Raw genomic sequence first — 17093 nt, forward strand, 5'->3', positions numbered from 1 at the left:
CTTGCTTACTATTGGGGATTGAACGTTTAAGGGTAATAATCTGATATATACATTTACTAGGATTATGTATGTGGGGCCGAGCCCAGTATTGATGTAAATTTGGAGGGCAAGAAGAACTTTAGATGTGGATAGTAAAATTTTGGCTGCTGGGAATAAATCCATTCTTAACCATATTAGAAGTCCACCTGTAGGTCACCCTGCCGGAGATGGAACTGCGCTTTCGCTAAAGGCAAAAAAACCTGGGCGATGCACCGGCTTAGTAGCCCAGGTTTCTTGTAACAGAATAATATGCTGAGAGTCGATAAACGCACCCCACTCGGGGTCAGAGAGTTTAGACTTGATGCCCGCAAAATTCCATGATAAAAATTACAGCTGTTCATCAACCGGTGGCCTTAAGATCTGCGTGATCGTCTTGGTAGTGTCTCCCTGTAGTATTAAGTGCCCCTCTTTGTCATTATTTTTAACTACACCCCTGTGCCTCAACAGCCCAACTCTACCCACCTTGGGATGAGGTAAAGGCCTTTCGGTCAGTGTTGCACAAGGTGATTGAATTGAGGTGCATGATACTGGGCAGTGAATAGTGAGTCAGTCAATATCTGATGTGTTAGAGATGCTAGCACAAGTGGTTTCCCTAGAGTTAGGCTCCAATACACTAAAGGATCGATTAGATGAGTAATAGAGGGTGAGACCAATATATGACACAGGGATTCATTTTTAATGAAATTTGTAAATTTGTACAAATTGAAATACAATATATGCTTAGAATGTTTCCGGAAAGCTTTTTTTGAAAAATGTTTAGGATTGCAACTTTAGGCTGATTTCTGGGCTGAAGCTGGTTTGTGTTGGGCTGAATTCGGGCTAGAACTTGGACAGCATTGGGCTTGGGAAGCATCTGAAAACCTGGGAACACTGTGCCATCTGTCGACTTACAGACGATAAATAGAGAACGGCTGGATGAAGGTGCGGTCTTGATAGGTGCATTTACACAATGGCCTCTTGACGAAGTAAGTGCTGGCAGGGTGTCTTGTTCGAGGGCTGACAAGTTTCCTAACTTGTGTACAGCAGCGTTTTTAAGGGGTAAGACTTGAACTTTGCTAATCTGATTCTTGGCATTCACAAAGCTGATGCGATTTTGACAGCTTTACGAGTGATTTGACTCACTAATTACCTCAGTGGAGGCCTCCTGACAGATTTTGGGTTAAAAAAACTCTACTGCAGTGCCCAGGTATAGTGATGTGTGGGGGCCTTCTGACAGATGTTGAGTTCTTAAATGTAAATGTTGTAGACTTGTAAAGCGCACAGCTGCCCCAGCAACGGGGCGTCCCGGCGCTGTAGACCGCTGGGGAACCCGTCCTGGCTATCCCTGTGAGATGGTCCCTTTCTGGGTATCTCCAAGGTGGAACCAGGCATCCCCGGCGTCTGTGGGGGGCCGTTGTAGAGATGAGGCAAGCTTAATGCCCAGAGTTGCCGAGTGTGTTCCTGGTTAGAGTAGGTACCGAGGCGAGAATTATCGAGTCTGTTTTGACCCTGGTCCACAACCCTGCCGCGTCGGGAATTGAACCCTGGTCCCTGGCCGATTCTCTGCTTACGGGTCTGCCGCCTCTAACCAGTGAGCCACACCTCTCCACCTTTGGTACTTGCTCTCTACCGCAATGCTCGGCATAATGAAGTCCACACCTACGATTGGTGGTATGCTGTGCTATTTTGATCAGGGACATTAATGGCGCCTAACTGAGCTACCACCCACCACCCCTAATGATGAAAGAGCACTCCACTGCCACTAGTGCTTAACCATCGATGATCTCCAGCTTTGAGGTAACTGTATCACACCTTGCATGAAACGAAAATAAGGGGTTTTCTCAGGTTGTTCTGACATTTCAGCTAGCTAAGATAACAATCAACTCATGACACACCTGGAGCAGAGCTAGCTACTCTACGCCTCCCAATCCGGCTTCCACAGCAATCACAACACCGAAACCGCCCTGATCGCAGCCACGACGACATCCGAACCCCCCTCGACCGAGGAGAAAAAGCAGCTTTGATCCTCCTCAATCTCTCATCAGCCTTCAACACCGTATTCCACCACACATGAAAGACTCCACCACATCGGCATTGAAAGACTCCACCACATCGGCTTGGATGGAACACCTCCTTCATCACTGGAGGTACCCAAAGGATCCACCTCCTACCTTTCACCTCTGAACCCAAGGAGGTCACCTGTGGTGACCCTCAGGGCTCATACCTTAGCCCCTCGCTCTTCAATGCATATATGACTTCACTGGCCACCAACGTCCGATCTCACCGTCTCAACAAAATTTCCTACATAGATGACACCCAATTCATCCTCTCACTCACCGATGTCCCCACCCCCACCAGAACCAACTTCTACAGATGCATGACAGATGTCGCCGACTGAATGTAAAACAACTACCTGCAGCTAAACACAGAAAAGATGGAAGTACTGATCTTTGGCAACAGCAGCTACACATTGTTGGAAGCTGGGTTTCTGTTGCAGTAACCCCCCACTTTTTGCCAGACTACTGATGCACTTTGACTTGATGTGCCCTGGGTCCCTGCCACTCAGGTTCCCAGGGCCTGTGTTGTTTCCCAAAACTGTACCTTGTACCCCCAATTGGCACCTCTCTTGGCACATGTCATTCCCTTGTAAAAGGTACCTTGGGTACCAAGGACACTGTGGCCAGGGAAGGCATCTAAGGGCTACAGCACTTTTTGTGCCACCCTTAAAGGCCCTGTACCTTTACACACACACACACACACTGGCATAGGTCAGCCACCCCTCTAGCTGGATGCACTATACCAGTGGTGAGGGTACGGGTGCATGAGCCCTGTACCCCTACAGTGTCTAGACCAATTCTTAGACATTATAAGTGCAGTAATGCCATTAGGAGTATATGGTGCTGGAAGTTTGTCATTACGAACTCCACAGCACCATAATGGCTTTACCGAAGACTATGAAGGTTGGTATCAAACTTCTTAGTACATTATACCCTCACTAATGCCAGTGTGGGATTTAATGAAAAATGCACTCAGAGGACATCTCTGATTGTTACATTTCAGCCTGCCACCACAAGACGTGTTTCTGGACCTCTGGGGTGGGAGCCTTCGCTCCCTGAGCCCAGAAACAAAGCCTTTCCTGGGCAAAGGTGGTCACACCTCCCCCAGGCAAGGAAGAGCCATCTGTGGCAGGGGAGCTTCAAAGGCCTTGCCGCCTTTGTAACACGACCCCCTGCCTCTCCTGCTACCAGGAGCCGGCCCCCTTCCTGTCTCCCCTCCTTTTTGGCGGGAAGACAGGCAGGAAAAATTAGCCAGCCCAGAAGGTGTGCCCACCTCTACCAGCCCCACCCCTCAGGTGGGGGAGGTCAGGTGAAGCCCACTCTTCAGTGCCCGCCATCTTGCAGATAGCATACATTCTCCAATCAGGATTAGAGATTGTGTCCACTCCCCCACGTGGGGTTAACACACCAAGGGTGTAGTCACCCTAAGGTCAGTAGCCCATGGGTAATGACCTTGAGATCCCTATACCGCCCCCTAAATACAGTATTTAGGGGCAGCCCTAAACCAAGATTCCCGCAACCTAAGAGGAAGGAAGAAAGAAGACGCCCAGCAGAGGAGACTACAGAGAAGAATTGACTTGGCCCCAGCCCTACCGGCCCATTTGCAGTTTCCAGAGTCTGTGCCAAAAGTCACCTTGTCCTGCTGCAAGCGACCTCCAGAACCCCTGGGAGGACTGACTGCCTTCAACAAAGACCGGATCTCCTGTGAACAGCAGCTCTGTTCAAAAGAAACAGCAAAGTAAGACTCCGAGCCTGCTGAGGACACAGAAACCCGACGCCTGGAACCACCACGGCACCATAATCATATGGCCCGAATCCGGGTGGCTCACTGGTCCCAGCGAGGTCCCCCAGCACTCCAGAGTCCAATTCCACAGTGGGTTGACCACGGCAGGATTCCCCGACTTCGCCTGCAGCCTTTGCAAGGAGACCCCTCCTTCCAACCGCAAGTGGCCTGGTAAGGTGAAACCAACCTCAAAAGACACCCCTGCATCCAGCCGCCCTGCGCCCTGGAGAAAAGAACCAGAGGTGCATCTACGTCCCCGAGCCCTCTAACTTACCGGCCCATCTGTTGTTTCCTCCCGGAAGTCTTCCTTGACCGAGCCTGCAGCAAAAATCCAAAACTCCCATTGAAAACAACAGGGCACCCAACATCAAAACAGCACCCTGCACCCACCCGCCCCTGCAACCACCCGCCCCTGCACCGCTGCGGGTGTACTTTGGGTGCTAACTCGGATCCTCATTTGCCCTGAGCCTAACACCAGGAGCTTTGCTCCCTCAACCACAACCTTGTGGCCTGCTCATGAGCAGCCACCAACTGGAGGCCGCCTAACCCCCATTGGATAACATTGGGCCTCAGCACTCTGCACCCGGCCGCCCTAGTGCAGCTGAGGGTGCTTTAAGAGTGCATCTTCGACCCTGGGGGACCCTGGTTCTCACCCCAGAATACCAACTCCCACAAACTTGTACTACCTGCAAACAGTTAACTTCATTTCTCTCCATAGGAATACATTGACTGTTTTTCCTTGAAAATTGTTCGAAGTGTGGAGTTGGTTTATATGAGCCGGGAAGGTCGCGTGCATTCGGAAATACCACAGTCCTGGTTACACTCCGTTTTCATCTGTAGCATCCGCGGATTCTGTGCTTCAATCTGATAACTCAATAAACGACAAGATTCCTGAAGCGTAACTCTCTTTTTGGCAATTTAAAGCGGAATACTCAGCCCAGCGAGAACTACATGGCCCAGGACCTTACGGGGGAAGCGTGACCTGTAACAGCCCCTCCCTCTCCAGCGGCAGCCTTATCAGACCTCGCGCCTCCCGCTTCGCGGGACGCTCAGCGCACTGACAGCGGAATACTCAGCCCAGCGAGAACTACATGGCCCAGGACCTTACGGGGGAAGCGTGACCTGTAACAGCCCCTCCCTCTCCAGCGGCAGCCTTATCAGACCTCGCGCCTCCCGCTTCGTGGGACGCGCAGCGGGACGTGCCGGGCTAAGCCCGGGCAAAGGGCGGGCCGTCTACGGCCGTCCAAGGCCGGCAGAGGCTGGGCTGGGCCACGTCCCTGAGGTCTACTTCTCCACGGTAAGATCTTCCTGACTATTTGCACTTGTACGTGATCATGTCACTCACTTCTGATAACGAGGGGAAACGCCGCCTTACACCGGCCGTTGCCGGCGAAAGACCTACTGGCACTCTTGATGACTTTTTCCTGAGAGCAGCTGACGTCGTAGGAAGGGAGATTGCCAGGACTGAAAAGCGACTGTCTATGGAACTTTTGAACGCCAGACGCTCTTCCCTAGGAGATTTTAGTAATGTGGTGTCACCGGCAAGGGCAGATCTGACTTCCATATGCCCACGCAGCTCAACTTATTCTGATTACCCGCTTGTAGAGGAAATTGTGTCTAAGAGTAATAACTCTTTTAGTAGTCTTGATTCATCCGAGGGCTTTTACCCGATAGAGCCCAGGAAAAGTTTACAGCCAGCAGATCTTGTAGACCTCGAAGCCATCACGGTAGTGGCCCCACCTAGTATGGATAGGAAAGGGAAAAGGAAAAGGGGCGGGAGCAGTCAAACAGGCAGGAAACCAAAAGTTCTAAAGCTGTCTGGTACACAGAGTGTAACTTGTCCTAAGAAAGCCATCAAAAAATCCAAGAGGAACTCTCAAGCACCGATAGATCCTGTATTGCAGCCACCTGATTTAAATAATAGAGCTATATTTAGCGGAAGGGACGAGGACACAGTAGTATCACTTTCAAACATAATCCATCTTTTGCGATCCTTTACCCTTCCAATAATCGAGAGACTGAAAATCATCAATGGGAAGTTAGACGCCTTGGGTGACCTTGTCAATATTAATACATGTAGGCTCGATAACATAACATTTCCCAAGTCGATCACTTGTACCGAGATAACGTCTAGCAATAACTTAGCCCCTCAAGGACCAACCATTCCTGTAGCTGCAACCCTTTCTGGTGAAAATTGTACCACTACTTTACCTCTGTTGCTCCCTCCAACTAAAAATGTTAATATTGCCGAACCCACTTCATTTACTATTACATCTTCACAAACCAGCGATAAATGTATGGGGGAGACAGAGCGGGCTGAACAGGTTGAACGGGTCCCTTTACCAGTTATTAATCTTCCACCAGTGTGTTCACCCCTAGTAGTAGTGCTCGCAAACGTCCCTGTATTGAACAGGGGCGTTAGAGAGGACTTTGGGCAGTTAAAAAATAAGGTGCTCCACTGGTTTACAAAGAACACTTTGGCGGGTAACAACATTTGGAATGATTTAATAATGGTACGTAGAGTGTCCTGGATTGGTAGAACCAGGAAGACTAAAGCTGGAGACTGTATTATACTCAATTTTAATAATCCCTTTTTGGTTAGACGAATAATTGATGAGTCCATATTTAATGCTAAGCCACAATTGAAGGGTATCCAGATCCTCCCACTTGATTACTTTTATAGGGAGCTGAACAGACCAAACTCTAGCAAGGTCTCTGAGCTTGGGAGTAGGAAGAGCTACTGCATCCCACTTAATTCAGGTTGGGAATACCCCATAAAAACACTTCCTAATCAGATGTGGAGTGGGTACGACGGCCACTGCCATAGTTTTGAAGGGGTCAATCGCTTCTCAGTTTTGAGCGGACTTGAAGGAGTTGATTGACGCCCAACTATGGAAGCTGCTGTTGATCCTGCCACAACTGATTTGAAAGAACCAAGTGCGATAGCCTGTGTAGGTGACCAACAGAAGGTAACTTTTCTGTCCGATCAACCAGGGGTTGTTAAAAATAAAGGAACCAGGATTGCCTTCTGGAATGTAGCTGGTCTCCGTTCCAAGATTGATAATCCCATATGGATTGACTATATTAAGGACCTAGATATATTATGTCTGCAAGAGACTTGGTCCCTGGACGCCATCCATATTACCGGCTACAGAACTTTTCATCAACCTGCTAGTCCCTCCATTTCAGGGAGAAATAAAGGCGGCCTGATTATCTATTTTTTCCAATCTGATGGAGACTCTGTCAGTAAAAATGGTGGGCCAATGCAACTACGATCAGATCATTCTAATTCGGGTGACTCCCAAGGTGGAGATGCTTATCGTTAATATGTATAATAGTATTGAGAAAGGTCTAGTTAACGGTATGATAAATACTCTCATTAAGGATTTAGGGGCTCTACTAGTTTCATCCCCAAGGGATTCCATTATCATCTGGGGAGGTGATTTCAACCACCACCTCTGTAAATATTATTTGAGTGGCTGTGGTGATCAGGAAAAATATAAATCAGAATATCAACCACATTTTGATCATAATAGCGGGGGTGATTCATTTAATGAAATGATGGCATCATTCGATCTTGGTTTTGTTAACCTGCTCTGTAGGCCCCCGGTGGAGTTTAGCTCGACGTATGTGGGGAGAGGGTCTAGTACGTTGATCGACTTTGTTACCGTTACCAACTCCCACTCCAGCTGGTTAACCGACTTTGCCACACATACACTTGGGGTGAGTGACCATCTCCCACTGAGCTTTAGTATACAGCTCCCCTGTAAAACAGTCTGTACTCCGGCGGAGAAATTGGCCTGGACAACTAACTGCACCCTAAATAGAATGAATGGGTATGCCCTTAGATGGTCAAAGTGTAATCAAGAGGTGATGAACAGGACCATAATTAAACAAGCATTAATTCCCATCAATGTTTGCCTTCAGGACGAAGTATCTCATAAGACATTCTGGACTCTTTTGCTTTAATTACTAAGATAATTAAAGATGACCTACAACGTCCAATTAAAGAGGGGAAAGTAGCTAGAAAAGGGTGGTTCGATTCAGCCTGTACTAAGGCCCATACTGTCCTAAAGAATGCTTTAGGGAAAAATCTGAGGAATCAAACTGAAATTATTTATCTTAGACGTGTGTACAACCAGGCTAGGAAGGCCCGTAAATGCGCAATTAAGAACGATGCTTGGGAATGTTTATACAATGCGTCTTTGGATAAGGATTGCTCTGCCTTTTGGCTGGCGGTCAAGGCACCTTTCTTTACTACAGGGGAAACTGATAGAATGGAAGTGGCCATCACAGAAGATTCCTGGGTAGACTTTTTCGCCGAGGTTTATAATCCAGGAGGGAAAGACAAACTGGTAGATATGAAGATAATTACCCAGGGTCAAAAGGCGGGCGATTTTGCTCCGATTAAGCTAGATGCTACAGTTAATGAAATCTTTGACGCAATCACCCAGAGCAAAGGTAACAAAGCGCCAGGTGCAGATGGCGTTCCAATAGATCTATTTAAAATCCAGCCTGGGCTCTGGTCGCCTCTACTCACGCGTGTACTGGAGGCTAGCTGTGCGTGGGGCTTTATTGATACCTGGGCAGACTCTGTACTCATACCAATATTTAAAAAAGGGGACCGGGATAAACCCTCTTGTTATCGTCCCATATCCCTTCTGGATTCTTTTTTGAAAGTCACCGGGCGGGTCATTTTGAATCGCCTACAACTATGGGCCGCTGAGTCCAACATTCTATCACCGGTTCAATACGGTTTTCGCAAGGGCTGCGGTACCGTGGAACAGGTTCTTAATTTTACATCATTATTTGGTAAATATACCCAGGCCAAGGAAGGTAAACTCTTTGTAGTGTTTGTCGACCTAAGTGCTGCTTTCGATTGTGTCATCCACAATCGACTGTGGCAGATCTTGAGCGACATGAAGGTAGACGAAGTACTTATTTCCTTCCTAAGACAGTTGTATGCCGGCGCAAGGGCAAAGGTTAGGTACGGTATAAATGGTGAATGCACTAAGCCTTTTCATGTAAAAAGGGGAGTGAGACAAGGGTGTGTACTCGCCCCACTCCTGTTTAACCTGTATACTAACGACCTAGAAAATGTCTTAGTTGCTGCAGTACGCGACTCCCCTCAGGTTAATCAGCATCAAATCGCGTCCCTCCTATACGCTGATGATGCAGTGATCATGTCCCGGACTCAAAGAGGTCTCCAAACTGCTCTGGACACTTACTTAAACTTCATGGACAACAGGGGGTTAAAACTCAATGTTTCTAAATCATTTGTAATGTCCTGTGGTAGTCGTAAGAAAAGAGTGTGCCGCCTGTTTGCTGGGAAGGAGGAACTTGCCCCAACCAAAATATTCTCTTATCTGGGCATAGTCCTCGAGGAAAAGAGGTCCTGGGGGACAGCCATCAGAAATAGGACATTGTCATTTAAGAAAGCCACCGCTGCACTTATGACTTTCTCGAAAAAGTTGGGGAAGAGACCACCTGCGATTCTGTTAAAAATGTATCAAGCTAAGTGCATCAGCATAGCCATATACGGGGCAGGTATTTGGGGGATCTATAACAATTCTTCCTCTATACAAAAGGTAGAGAATGCATTTTTGAGATTCATTCTGGCAACCCCTGTTAGCTCCCCTGTTTTTAACTGCCATGCAGAGTTAGGTATGCGTTATGTGAGTGACCTGATTAGCATACAACCAGTTTTGCTTTGGTATAGGGTATGGACCTCACCGGACCTAACGTTAAATAGAGAAATCCTCAAGGATTGCATGGGATTGGATAAGGCCCTCAGGATACCCTGGTTGAAGTATATTTGTCAATTCACAAGGGATCTTGGTAGACCTGAGTTTTATCATCAACCAGAGTCTCTGTGCGGGATAACAAGAAAGGATCTGAAGGAGCTATGTTGGTCTCACGTTGAATCACTTAGACTAGGCGTTGAATTTAACAAGAATCTCATTTTGCAACATCAACGTATACTGGTCTCCTATAACATTCAGCCTTATTTAACCTGGTGTCAGGTGGGCTTTGACCGTTTCTTACTAACTAGGCTAAGGTTCGACGTTTTCTTCCGACTAGTTTCCTTTCCCGCAGTTAATGATTGGGCGAGAAAACTTTGTAATTGCCCGTGTGATAATCTGTCTACCCAATCAACCTTGCACGTAATTTGTTTCTGTAAATTTTACTCGATGGAAAGATCAAGATGGATCAAGCCATTTTTTAAAAAACATGGTTCATGGAGACATTGTCGCCCCGCTTTATTGTTTTTAGTTTCTTTACAGGATGAATATTGTGTGTCAATAATGCTGGGCTTTTTAAAAAGTATTTTAAGGAAAAGGAAAAGTTTAATCAATTTTTAGGTAATCTTTGTATGTCCTATTTAAACAAAATTTTTACTGTGGTTTACTTTTGTCCATGTATGAACCTGTTGCTTTTATGATTTCATGAATATTGAATTCGAATAAAGTATTAACTACTTCTTATATGAAACACTGAAAAACTGCATATGTACAAAACTGATTTACTTACCTTTTCTTTAGGAAATGTCCCAGTGTGATATCTAGGCATATCACACTGAGTAGAAAAAGTAACTTATAAAGTAGTCCAATAAAGTAACGTACAAAGTAATCTGAAAAGTAATCTGAAAAGTAATTTAGACATATTGACTTACCTATAATTTAACCAACTGCATTTGAACCTGCATTCAACAGTAAATTACTGCATAATATTTTGCAAAGCATTTATTTCACTTACTTGCACCAGGCTTGGCGTGGTTCTAGAAATACAATAACTAAATCATATTTTTGATACAAACAAATTGGTCTGAGTTCAGTCTTTGAGTGTGTGACATCATTTGCTGCCTGAGTGTGTACAACAAATGCTTTACACTACCTTCTGATAAAGCCTTACTGTTCATCCACACTGCCACAAAAGGAGAGTAAGGTGCAATCTACTTTTACCTCTGCCTATCAATGAGGTTACACTGGACCCTTTGCACACTATACCTCATTTTGGTATAGTATATACAGAGCCAGCTTCCTAAACACATTAAATGATGCCTGGTGGCCGGCAGACCTAGGGCGTGCACCCACTCTATCCAACCACACCAGAAACCTTGGAATCATTATTGACAACAAGCTCACCATGAAATCACAGATCAAAGCTGTCTCCTCCCCCTGCTTTCTCACTCTGCGCATGCTACGTAAGATCTTCAAGTGGCTACCCCTACACACCAGAGGCACCGTCACACAAGCCCTCATCACCAGCTGACAGGACTACGGCAATGCTCTCTACGTAGCAATCAACACAAATCTCTACAGAAACTTCAGACCATATAGAACGCCGCAGCCAGACTCACCCTCCCCCTTCCCCGATGGACCCACATCACACCCCACCTCAGGAAACTCCACTGGCTTGCCATACAGAAAAGATGCTAGTTCGAGCTGCTGACCCATGCACACAAGGCTCTACACAAGCAAGGCCCCTCCTATATTAACCACTGCCGCAACTTACACCAACCATGGATAAGTTTATACTCTGGCTCCTTTTCACTTGCCCATACTCCCCTCATCCACCGATGCAGAAGTGGAGGACGCTCCTTCTCCCACATAGCAACAAAGACCTCGAACAACTTCATTACGGTTACGCACCTCTACACCATCACCTCACTCCAGGAATTCCGAGTGGCCATAAGACCTGGCTGTTCGAATAAGCCTCCGGGGCCTGCACGCCCCTGGATACCCTATCAGGTGATTACCCACGCTTTATAAATCCTGATTAATTGATTGAGATAAAGGTCACTTCAATCCAGATGTGACCTTAGCTCCCTGATCATAAAAAACATTCTTGTACCCTCCTTACCTCTATTTTCACTTAGTTCTATTACTGTGTGACTAAAGAGGACATTGTCCACTACCAGTCCAGGTGGTTGGTATTCCTTAATTAGGGTAAGGAATAGGCTTTTTTTAAATATTGGTTTAAACTTTTGTATTATGTATGTGCGCTGTTTATTTGCATGTGCCTTTACCACTTATCACATGTGTGTCTGCAGTAGGGGGCCGTGCAGTGTCACTTGTGTGGCTGCACTGAGACAATGCTGTCCCTGCATGCTTGCTTGGAGAACGCCAATGTATTTTAACTATTCTGTTTATATACTTTGTTACCCTCATAGGTGTAATATATCTCTGTTGAGGTAGGATGCACCTGGTTATTTATGGTTTTAAATTAATCTATATCCTGCGATTAGGCTATTATATTAGGCACCCTTAACTCTATATAAGCTAAAACATTAGGGCAGAAACATGTTGGCTCAGGAAGACGGTTTGAGCCATTGTTCTCAAGTACCATCTCATTCTTGCTTTTAGATATACTGAAGTCTCCAATATTCAAGGTGATACACAGAGGTACCCCAAAATATTACAACTTTGTCTGGACTCCGCCATATCTCCAGTAGGCCTTTATCTAAGAACTCCCTCCTCCGTTCGTATCCACCAGGAGGTCGAGTCCGCCGTTGTGGTTCTGTCCTGCCATGGTGGGGAGAGGTTGCAGATGTTGAAGCATATCCCAAACTGTGTGTGAGGCTCCCTCGTCCAAAAGATTGGTCTTTCCACGTATCTGAACAGTATTCATGTGACGTCCACACAGGGCTCGTACTTGTACTTCCAAATAGGAAAACAGCCAGTCTGCTTATTTGAGCTAGAGTACTTTGTTGTGTTGCAGCATTCTTCGGATTAGCCAGCTCACTGACACACAAAAAAAGTTATGAATGCAAATCAGACTTATTCCTGGCATTGGGAACAGCCCAGCCCTAACAGCAGGTATGGCCGCCTCTCTACAGGAGTACAAACAATCACAGGCTGCTGTGGTTATATTTGTATTTCATGAAAATACAACCAGAAGAAAAGGGTTTTACTTATCATTTGGGCGACCTGCTTTCACCAGGATGATGAAATCGGAAGAATGCCCTTCTTGGTGAATACAGTTCCTCCCCAGCCTTACCTCTTAATTTGTTTTTAATCTATTCTGAAAGGGGGGATTTTCATACTCTCAAGCACCTGCATTTTTGCGAAAGCTATATTTCTTTAACATGATGTGATGGATAAAATTTAATTTTGTCAGCCTTTTTTCATCAGACTGGCTTTCTCCATTTTGGGATTTTGTCATAATGATGAAATGCCATTGGAACATGCCTATGTTTAAAATATCATTTTATTTATCCAAGATGAAATATCTGTAGTTGATAGGAAAATGTATATTTTCAGAAACTTCCAAGCTAATGTCTGAGGACAAAGTATTTGCTATTTATGATGAGTTTTGATATTTATTTCTGATGTTTGTTCCTTGGTGCCTGAGGGCACTTTGCGATGGCTGTTATTTCTTGCCTGTAAAGGCATTTCATAATCTGTATTAATCGTATTATGACGGTAGAACTATTGTTGTCTGAGACATGAGCCTCTAAGATTGGTAATGGTACCTCCTCTCTGTATGAGCCTTTAAAATGTGTCATCCTCTTCTGCCTATGGCTGTTGAAGATGTCTCTTCTATGGAATGCCACCTTTTTATTTACCCGGCCCCTTGCAAATAGATATTCAGTCATAGAGTATGACTGACTAACAGACTCCGAGAGGTCGTGGTGGAATATTTTCTTCTGAATCCTTACTCAGTTGTCTCTGCCCTGTCTCTACAGGGCAGGCATTTAAAGCCCTAATCCGAGGGGTATTCGTGTCCTTTATTAGAGGTAAGGAGAAAGAATGGGGTACAGAAAAGTGCAGATCTGGAGGCAAGATTGAAAGATGTGACATTGACAGTGGCCTGAATGTCCCATTGTACGCTGACGCTGATAAAGCTCATACTCATTCACCTCAAATCCTCCTTCAAGCATATTTTCATCCCACTAGATTATGGAAGGTGGGGAGGGCGCCTAGCTCCACACGTAAAACGGGCCATCACAGCAGAGGGGCGCTCTTCTGCATGATTTGGACATGCTCCGTTATGAATGATACTGGGAAGAGATTTAAAGAACCCTGCTGGAAATTCTTGGACGGAGTATTTCATTGGTTCCTAAACTTACACTTGGCATTATGGAAGAATGGGGGGCGGGGGGGGGGGGGTGCCGTGCATCTCATTCCTTGCTGGGTGTAGGCTACTAATAGCTAAAAGGGACACCGGGTGTAAGTGGAGAGGCAAGAAGCTGCCACCAATGGCTGAACGGCTCAGAGATATGACCCAATGTTTCATAGAGGAGGAGACTGTATAGAGCGCGAGACTGCAGCAAAAAGCATCAACAGATTGGGAGCCATAAAGAGCGGCCTCGGCCACAGCAAAGGGAACGGACATGTAGCCTCAAGATGTATTTATGGGATTTGTATGTGATGTAGCGCCTAAAGGTTTTGAAATTTGTAGGGGTGCATCATATTCACTGTTAGTTGGCACCCGCATATAATCAATGTATATTTAGATGTGTCGTGCGAAATGTATTAAGAAATGTATCAGCTATATCGTAACATAGAAGTGTTAGAAATGTGAAATTACATTGCGAATGTATTCAGTAAACTACATGATGATTAGTTTTCGGTCAATGCAATGTATTAGTTAAACGTGGGACATGATTAAAAATTTACTCATGTAGGTCGCCCATTCATGTATGTGAAAGTAAAAGTACTACTGCTTAGAATGTGATTTAATAGCGTGTTTAACCTAGTAGAGGCCCGAATACATATATATCGTTGAGAAGAAAGGCCTGGTATTTCTTATGTTAGCTGAATGCGGTAGGCCGCAATGATTTATTCTGGTAGAGGTTTTGGGCTGCAGTAAATTGTAAAGTTAAAAGATGCGAAGTATTTCTCCATCCCATGATCTCACCGCAGGCGCAAGGATAGTTGGTTCGTTAGTAGAAAAGGTCTTTGTCTAAGAATTGAATTATGGGGGAAGCCAGACATGGGAGTACTTTGGAATGTGCCAATCGCAACTCCTAGCGCTGACGGTGTCTGGGACTCAAGGCCAAGCTGATGGACGATGGAAGATGGACAGCGCTCGATGGAAAAGTACTAGAAGAAGACCTGGTCGAGGAGGTGTGCCAGAGGGCGTGTTCTATGTTTTGGTTTTCGTATTAGGGACAGTGCCCCATGGGTTGAGCGGAGGAGAGGTAGAGAGGAGCGGAGAGAAGAGGTGGGCGAGGAGCTAGAAGGAGCATGGTAGATCATGCTCTCTCTAAGTGAAGACTTCTTAGGGAGTTTCACTTCAGACACCTTTTACGATTTCTTGGGTCTTAAGGGAACGCTAAGTAGGGATGACATCTAGCATAGAGTAGGGACAGAGATGCTTTGGATTAATGATTCCTAATATCGACATTGGCTTGGTAGTTATCTACCTCATGCTTTTAGAATTTGTACTTTTGTTTATAATTAGCCGAATGCGGATTCTTCGTAGAGTAGCATTTGTGTTAGTGCCTATTTACCTGTTGTGCTTTGTATTAAGATGCCTTTATCTGCAGATGTTTATGTTGATAATAAAATCCCGAGAACACTAGAGATTGAGTTTCGAGTCCTCAATTATGTCACATTGCGGAAGGTATTCTCTGATAATTGTGTTTGCTCCCTCTACGCTATTGGGCAAGTAAAAAGGTTCAATCGGCCAGAGTGGGTTCTTGGAGACTAATGGAAACAAGAAAATTGGGCCCCAGCATATGTACTGGAGAAGGAGCTACTGGCTCCTAATATCGGTAGTTGTACAAGGCGAGAAAAACTATGTTGTACCGTAACGCAGATCGATTGCTGTTTTGTTTTCTTATTTTCTTTTATGGAGGGGAAAACGAATAAAACATCTATAAAACATTTACTTGCACGAGATAGGGCAGAACGATAGAAGGAAGTATAATGCAAAAGTGAAAGAAATGCTATGAATATTTTTACACTAAATATGCCATGTGAAATTACATACCCAGGTTTTATGGACTACCTCTAGTGGCATGGCTCTTAAGACAGTTTTTGGGTGAAAAGCATTAAAAAATGCATACATTTACCACCATTTTTCAAACTCTACTTGTGGAGGGTGAAGCCATTGAAAGTGTTTCACTCAGTGAAAGTATTACACTGTGTTTAAAGGGTTCCCATTCACTGCCTATGTCCCCTTAGACTATCTAGATACAGGTGATGCTCTAATGTGTTCAAATTGGCCCATTAAAAAAAAAAAAGTATATATATATATATTCACTGAAAAAAACATAGGTTTCACACATGTTATAGTTAGCTGGACATTTTACTGATAAAAAAACCTATGAAATTCCCCCGTTATAGTTAGTGCAGGCAACTATAACTCACGCGACCGCAATCCTCTGCAGATGACATATGTGTCTTTATGAAAAAAAAATATTTGTAATATATGTATAGCTAAAATTTAATGGAAGAAGACATGGGCAAATAAGTGTCTAAATACAGTATTAGCATCAGCAGAGAATTGCGGTCGCGTGAGTTATAGTTGCCTACAGTAACTATAACGGGGGAATTTCATTGGTTTTTTATCAGTAAAATTTCCAGCTAACTATAACATGTGTGAAACCTATGGTTTTTTCATTGAATATATATATATATTGGGCACAGGACTCCCCACCTGCCAGACACCTTCAACTCAGAGGAAGCTATTACAGCTCACTTCCTTCCCTCACTTACTCTGTGCAAATGGTTTCAGGGACTGATTTTGAGTCAGGTGGAGTGGTATCCACCCCCCACCCTTCCGGAGGGATGCAGCTCCTTGTTATCTCGAAGGGCCCGGTCTTCCTGCACCAGGTTTACTGAGTGCAGTAACACAGGACCCACATTTACTGGCTGGAAAGTCCAGCTGGTAAAATCATGTGAGTCTTTGGCGCAACAGCCACCGAGCCTTGTCCACCGATCCCTTCCAAGCTTTTTCCAAAACCATTCTTCCATCCAGGCGCACAGCAAAGAACGACAGCGTGAAACCCCTGGTAATAGTGAATGAGTGTGAAATTCTGCGTCATAATTTATTGTCCGTGCAGCTACTCCCCATGTTGAGGGCTTCAACGGGTAAAATGGGAACTCCAAGTAGAGATATCACTTGATAACGGTCATTCAGGCCCTTGAGAATCTTCCCATAGAATACCACCTCACTCGTAAACTTCCACTGCTATCCGTCTTCATCAGCCAACACTCTCTCAGGCTGGCTTCATTGAAAACCTCCGGCCCCATTCTGAAAATCCACTAGCCCTATTGCCTTTG

The 17093-nt window shown here is 45.2% G+C and overlaps 1 protein-coding gene across 2 annotated transcripts in view; it reads right to left on the bottom strand.

Moving 5' to 3' along the window:
• The window catches only part of LOC146859657 (astacin-like metalloendopeptidase), a 564873-nt gene that overhangs the window by 419526 nt on the left and 128254 nt on the right, over positions 1-17093 (bottom strand). The window lies entirely within an intron of this gene.

Source organism: Triturus cristatus, chromosome 3_1, assembly GCF_964204655.1.
Source record: "Triturus cristatus chromosome 3_1, aTriCri1.1, whole genome shotgun sequence".
Taxonomy (NCBI): domain Eukaryota; kingdom Metazoa; phylum Chordata; class Amphibia; order Caudata; family Salamandridae; genus Triturus; species Triturus cristatus.